General features: G+C 44.1%; 1 long non-coding RNA gene across 1 annotated transcript in view; it reads left to right on the forward strand.

The window, feature by feature from the left end:
• LOC123333122 overlaps positions 1-5,849 on the forward strand; it is a 30,974-nt gene extending 25,125 nt beyond the window's left edge. Inside the window, exons 3-4 of the long non-coding RNA XR_006550269.2 lie at positions 498-603; positions 5,770-5,849. This is a non-coding gene — a long non-coding RNA (uncharacterized LOC123333122). The remainder of the gene's footprint in view (positions 1-497; positions 604-5,769) is intronic.
• Positions 5,850-7,687: the final 1,838 nt, after the last annotated feature.

The raw sequence follows: 7,687 nt of genomic DNA on the forward strand, positions 1-7,687 counted from the left end.
CACAAGTAGGAAGGACTAAGTAAGGACCAAGGGTGATTACATGTCATGAGCCAAGGAGTACACTTAGCACAGTCCCATGAACTTAAGGTGCAGCATTGTACAAAGCAGAAGGTTACAGTGAATGTTTTTATGAGCATGGAGACAAAATATCCAGCCTCATCAAGAAAATAAGAGTTGCATTTGGGGGTAGCATCCAGTCATTCACGCAGAGAGAGGGGTGTGCAGTAGCATTCCAGGTGGAGGCCTTTCTCCTCCTCAGAGTTTCCCGTCTAGCCCCAGTCTCCCCTTAACTCTCTCTTTGCCAGCTCTGTTCTCTGTCCTTGCTCCTCAGTGCCGTGGTGGCAGACCTCCCAGTCCATTGCTTGCCCTCAGTGTCCACAGCTCACTCATTCCTCATATCACCATTTTATTTCCCTGCAGCCACTTACTTCTGAGTTCACATATGATTTTGGTTTTGCCTCAGAGCTTTATTAATTATTAATTATTGTAATTTTCAGAGTAACCCACAATCAAGCAAAGTAGGTAAAAGCAAGAAGGCAAGGAACTAAGCTTGCTGGCCAGGACTCCCTCAGCCTGATCATGTTTCTCACCTTGTGCCTTTAGGTAAGAGAATATCTGATTTTTTTTTTTTCCCAGCAAATTGAACATAACAAGGAATCTGGATATTGGCAGTTCCAGAGATGGTTAATGCACTGGTTCAACCAAATCAGGACCCTGGATCAGCCCCTCTGTGTTGTTTTTCGCTCTCCCTTTCTGGTGCCAGAAGGTAGCTGCAGTGCCCAGCACCAGGGCCTCTCTTGGCAACACCTGAGCCGGATGGAGGAGAAGTGTGTTTCCTCCTAAGGCTCCCTTCTTATGTCAGTGAGGAATATCCCATCAGAGAGACTGGCCACCATTCCCTGCAATGCTTCACTTCTGGTGTCATAAGTGTGAATTGGCTCACATGCTTGTCTCAAACCAGCAAAGAAGCGACAGGGTTTCCATGACTCCTTTAAATCAGTCATAATCATTCCAGGGTACCAGACAGAAAGCCACCTGCTGCCTGAACACAACTGGGATCCAGTGAGCAAGGACGGAGCCTGGCATGGGTGCTGGGAGGGCAAACAACACCCTCTGCTGCCCAAGGGCTCTTGTGTACTTCACAGTTGGCATCATAGTGGTAACAGTGCTCTGTGTCTCATCAGATCAGGTCAGTTTAGTCACTCAGTCGTGTCCAACTCTTTGCGACCCCATGAATCGCAGCACGCCAGGCCTCCCTGTCCATCACCAACTCCCAGAGTTCACTCAGACTCACGTCCATTGAGTCAGTGATGCCATCCAGCCATCTCATCCTCTGTCGTCCCCTTCTCCTCCTGCCCCCAATCCCTCCCAGCATCAGAGTCTTTTCCAATGAGTCAACTCTTCGCATGAGGTGGCTAAAGTACTGGAGTTTCAGCTTTAGCATCATTCCTTCCAAATTTGCGAAGCATTCACATACCTGGTTTCATGCGATTCTGGCCCAACCAGGAGAGATGCAGGTGTATCTCTGAAAGAGATGTGACAGAAAGGGAGACTGAGGATGCTGAGTGGTGAGTGATTCCCTTGTGCTCTTACAGCTTCTCAGAGCTGGAAATCAAACAGGTGTTTCTCACATGAATGTCCGATATCTTCCCAGCCCATTTCAGGGTAACTGGCAACTCATAGGAGGAACTGGACTGTAAGTTCTGTATGAATTTCCTCTGCAGGCCAGTGGCCCGTGTGCTCCCAGCAGATATAGAGTGATGGGTGGTTTGACTGAGCGCAGGTGCAGTTGTGGGGAAGGAGTAGGTGGCAAGGCAAAATTTTTACAGAGACACTTCTTGTGCAGAGTAAGTGATGCCCACACAGAGGATGATAGCCCATAACAGAGGAGCAGATGGAGGTTGCAGTTGTGTGAAGCCTGCCTCCAGCCCACATGAAATCCAAGAGCTTCAAAAGGCATCTGGGCAGTCCAACTCTCTGTCAGATTCAGCTGCTCAACAGGATCCAGCTCCTGGCTTACACTCAATGATTTAAACCCAATAAGATAGAGGTGATGGCTCTATCATGGCAAGTAGATGGGGAAACAGTGGAAACAGTGACAGACTTTATTTTTGGGGGCTCCAGAATCACTGCAAATGGTGACTGCAACCATGAAATTAAAAGATGCTTGCTCCTTGAAAGAAAAGCGATGACCAACTTAGACAGCTTATTAAAAAGCACAGATGTTACTTTGCCAACAAAGGTCCATCTAGTCAAAGCTATGGTTTTTCCAGTAGTCATGTATGGATGTGAGAGTTGGACTATAAAGAAAGCTGAGCACCAAAGAATTGATGAACTGTGGTGTTGAAGACTCTTGAGAGTCCATTGGACTGCAAGGAGATCCAAACAGTTCATCCTAAAGGAGATCAGTCCTGACTATTCATTGGAAGGACTGATGCTGAAGCTGAAACTCCAGTACTTTGGCCACCTGATGCGAAGAACTGACTCATTGGAAAAGACCCTGATGCTAGGAAAGATTGAAGGCTGGAGGAGAAGGGGATGCCAGAGGATGAGATGGTTGGATGGCATCACCAACTCAATGGACATGAGTTTGACTAAACTCTGGGAGTTGGTGATGGACAGTGAGACCTGGTGTGCTGCAAACCATGGGGTTGCAAAGAGTCAGACATGACCAAGTGACTGAACTGACTGACTGATGGCTTTAAGGAAGTATTTGGGAACACACAAACCAGGAGAGCCTTTGGTGACTTTAAAACAGAGGATTGAAGGCAGTGAGAGCTCCCAGGATGTACAGCCTGCAAATGTCTTGTTATCACTTCCCATCTGGTCCTCAGACCTGGTCTTCACCCCGAGGAATCAGCTGAAAGACTATCTGATAATGCACCCAGGCATTGCTAGTGACAGCCTACACTGGAAAATTCTTTTTCATGTCAAGAAGCATAAAAATGTTAAAGTCGCTTCAACCATGGACCCCACCCATGAGACTTCATAGAAAGAAAATAACTCAAGTAAAAGAAAAAAGCTATAGTGATATGGTGATAGCTGCTGTTTTATTACTCATGTGGGAGTGAAGAGTTGGAAGCCCCCTGAATGTTCAGCAGCAGGAAATAGCCACATTATCTACTCAATGGGATCTAAGCATCTGTTAAAAAGTCTAATCATAAAGATGATGATACATTCAAAAATATTTATTGAATGCCTACAATATGCCAAGCACTATTTTAGACAGTGAAACAGTGAGCAAAACAGATGGAATACCTGCTTCTACTCAGTTTATCCTCTAGTATGTGCGGTGAAGGGGAGCTGAAGCAACAAGAAAAAAGGTGATGATTCAGAATAAAGTGAAAAATGCAGAAGAGAAAAATGATATGTATAATGTTATTCTTCCTACTGTATAGCACAGGAAACTCTACTCAATACTCTGTAATGGCCTATATGGGAAAAGAATCTAAAAAAGTGTGGATGTGTGTGTGTGTGTGTGTGTGTAGTGTGTATAACTGATTCACATTGCTGCACAGCAGAAGCTACCACATCATTGTAAATCAACTCTACTCCAATAAAAATTTTAAAAATATGATTCTTGCTATGCCATGCATTCAATTCTATGAACAACGATGGAAGGAAGCAAGAAATAAAGCTGATGGGATAATGCAGTTGCGAACATTTCTTTCCTTTGTTGTTGTTCCAGTGTTTTTAGTACAATATTTTTTAAAAATCAAAATGGGGACAAAAATAATCTGATACTTTTAGCATTTGCACTCCCATATTTCAAAAGAAAGTGTCTAACTTTGTAGAGGTCAAAGAAAAAAATATAACCAAAACATGTTTGAGGAAGGAAGAAAAGAGAGAGTGGGAGGGAGAGAAAAGAGAGAGGAAGAGAGAAGAACAGATGCAGCTTTTATACTTTTTTCTGGCTTTAATCAGACAGCACCTTTGGTTCACCTTTGTCTTTTGAGGCTCCCAGTCCATGACACTGAAGTGAAAGATCTAAAATGTCATTCTGACTTAAATTCTGATTTGTTTGAATCAATATAAACCCTGAATATTCTTTAGAAGGTCTGATGCTGAAGCTGAAGCTCCAATACTTTGGCCACCTGATGCAAAGAGCTGACTCATTGGAAAAGACCCTGATGCTGGGAAAGATTGAAGGCAAAAGGAGAAGGGAGTAGCAGAAGCTGAGATGGTTAGATAGCATCACCGACTCAATGGACATGAGTTTGAGCAAATTCCAGGAGATAGTGGAGGACACAGGAGCCTGGTGCAGTTCATGGGGTCAGAGAGTTGGACATGACTTAGCAACTGAACAACAACCACGGTAGTGAACTAGTGAAGTCCAGTAAAAGCAAGTTTTCCAAGCAACTGTAAACTTAGCCAGCATTTTGTGATGATCTGCAACCAAATTTGGTCACAACCTTTAAGCTGAAAGTGTAACCCTCACTATGGAAGTTGTGTTTGTTTTCATGAATGCCTGTTGTCCTAGCCTTAGCCATTCAGCTACCTTGGCACAGATGACCCTAGGTAGACTTGACTGTTGGTCTTGGATGGCCGTGATGTGTGTTTCTTTAAAATAGATAATTTTTTAATTAAAAAAATTTGATGGGACAGTTGATTTACAATGTTGTGTTAGTTTCTAATGTGCAGAAATATGAATGAATAATTTATATATATGTGTGTGTGTGTGTGTGTGTGAAAGTAAAAGTCACTCAGTCATGTCTGACTCTTTGGGACCCCATGGACAGACAACAGAGGGTGAGATGATTGGATAGTATCACCGACTCAAGGGACATGAGTTTGAGCAAACTCTGGGAGCTGGTGATGGACAGGGAAGCCTGGCGTGCTGCAGTCCATGGGGTTGCAAAGAGTCAGACATGACTGAGTGACTGAACTGGACTATATAGTCCATGGAATTCTCCAGGCCAGAATCCTGGAGTGGGTAGCCTTTTCCTTCTCCAGGGGATCTTCTCAACCCAGGGATTGAACCCAGGTCTCCCACACTGCAGGCGGATTCTTCACCAGTTGAGCCACCAGGGAAGCCCAAGAATACTGGAGTGGGTAGCCTATCCCTTCTCCAGCAGATCTTCCAGACCCAGGAATCAAACCTGGGTCTCCTGCATTGCAGGCGGATTCTTTACCAGCTGAGCCACACCTGGGAAGCCCTGTGTGTGTGTGTGTGTGTGTGTGTGTGTGTGTGTGTGTACATATATATGCATATATATGTAGGCTTCCCTCATAGCTCAGTTGGTAAAGAATCCACCTGCAATGCAAGAGACCCCAGTGCGATTCCTGGGTCAGGAAGATCTGCTGGAGAAGGGATAGGATACCCACTCCAGTATTCTTGGGATTCCCTGGTGGCTCAGCTGGTAAAGAATCTACCTGCAATGTGGGAGACCTGGGTTTGGTCCCTGGGTTGGGAAGATCCTCTGGAGAAGGGAAAGGCTACCCACTCCAGTATTCTGGCCTGGAGAATTCCATGGACTATATAGTCCATGGAGTCTCAAAGAGTCAGACACAATTATATATATGTATATTCATACATATATATTGAGTTGGTCAAAATGTTCATTTGGATTTTTCCATTATGGATAGAATACACATATATACATATATATAATATTCTCTTTTAGATTATTTTTTATTATGTGTTATTGCAAGATATTGAGTATAGTTTCCTGTGCTATACAGTAGGTCCTTGTTGGTTATCTGTTTTATATGTACTAGTATGTATATTTTAGGAATTTGGGATTAAAATATCTTTTGATTGTTTTCTAGATCTGGAAGTTGTCTGTTCCAGGTTTTAGTCATTTTGGGTCAGAAGAGAATCCAGAACTCTGGGTAAAGGTAAGACTCTGAAGTCCCTTTCCAGCTGCTCAGCTTCTATCATCTGCTTCTTATATATATTTCAGCTACTTAGAATTGCACCTGCTGATTCACCTGCTAGGTCATTTGTCTTCAAGGTCCTGCCTGCACTCCTTTGTGGCATCGCCCTGGACTGCTGAACAGCTGCTATTTCCAAGCAGGCTGCATTTCTGTGAGCTGCAAGATGGTCCTTGCAGGTGGCTGGTGCAGGAATTTTCAGCTTGCCAAATGCTTTGCAATAGGAAGCTAAAAATATACATGTGCGTGTGTGTGTGTGTGTTTTATGATCATTCTCTGTAATTATGAGCAGCAAGGAAAAAGTGACAAGGGAATATATTCTGTTGAGAACTGCTGCATCATTATCATCACCAAGTAATATTTATTTAGCAGCTTCTATGTGGCTGATGCAGAGGGCTTGCGGGTTCCCATGAGATGAAGACTGGGCTTTTCTTTTCTTCCTTTCCTTGCATCCAGCCTCCCACATTGCTTCCCCTATACCAGATCTTGACTTAAGGATTTTGTTTTTGCTTCTGTCCTGGGAGTTGAACAGCCAGTGTTTTGAAGGGGAAGAGAAGTGCTGTGGTCACAGAGAGGTGGCTTTCCATCCTCACGAAGCTGCTCTTCTCCTCGGAAATAACTCAAGTCCAGGAGCGCTGGAGACTGGGACTTGAGCCCACAATTTCTGACTTAGGAGGGCCCTTGAGCCTGCTGTATTTTTTTGTGTCAGGTCTTTGTTGTGGCATGCAGGATCTTTGACCTTCGTTGCTGCATCTGGCATCTAGTTTTCTGACTAGGGATTGAACCTGGGCCCCCTGCATTGGGAGCACGGAGTCTTAGCCACTGGATCATGGGGGAAATCCAAAACCCACTGTCTTTTAATTAAAACCACTTACTTGGTATCAGGTCTTAACTGAAGCTCAGGTTCCTTTGTCTCAATGCAGAAAGAATTCAGCATGAGGCAAAGTGGCAGGTGAAGAATGAGTTTATTAGCGTAGGATGCTTGTGAGAGATACAAACAGGCAGGCAAGGTAGTGCAGCCTCGAGAACAAAGAGGGCTATGGTTTTATAATCAAAGAAACACTGGGAGAGGAGAAGGCCACCTTCTTCCTCATTTTTAGGTAGACATCAAGGCTTACATCATTAGTTCCTCCTTTAACTCTATATGGTCTATCTGGAACTGTTAGATGCTATTTAAATCATATGTATATTAGCAAAAGGGTGATGCTTTTGAACTGTGGTGTTGGAGAAGACTCTTGAGAGTCCCTTGGACTGCAAGGAGATCCAACCATTCCATCCTAAAGGAGATCAGTCCTGAATATTTTTTGAAAGGACTGATGCGGAAGCTGAAATGCCAATACTTTGGCCACCTGATGCAAAGAGCTGACTCATTTGAAAAGACCCTGATCCTGGGAAAGATTGAAGGCAGGAGGAGAAGGGGATGCCAGAGGATGAGATGGTTGGATGGCATCACCGATTCAATGGACATGAGTTTGAGTAAGCTTTGAAAGTTAGTGATGGACAGGATAGCCTGGTGTGCTGCAGTCCATGGGGTCGCAAAGAGTCGTACATGACTGAGCGACTGAACTGAACTGATGACATGTACTAAACATCTGGTAATTCATCTCAGGTTTCGGTATACTGTCCTCTTTCACCCACTTTCTTTCACTGTTCACCTGTATAGTTCTGGCTATGTGCAGAAATGCTACTCTTCAAGGACCATTAACTCTCTGACTTCATGTAACAAGATTCAGATCCCAGATCTATTGTCTGTTTTCAGGACCTGTGGCTTGAGTGTGTCGACACTTGGATCCACCTTCAGGGTAGACTAGAT

Source organism: Bubalus bubalis, chromosome 4 (genome assembly GCF_019923935.1).
Source record: "Bubalus bubalis isolate 160015118507 breed Murrah chromosome 4, NDDB_SH_1, whole genome shotgun sequence".
Classification (NCBI taxonomy): domain Eukaryota; kingdom Metazoa; phylum Chordata; class Mammalia; order Artiodactyla; family Bovidae; genus Bubalus; species Bubalus bubalis.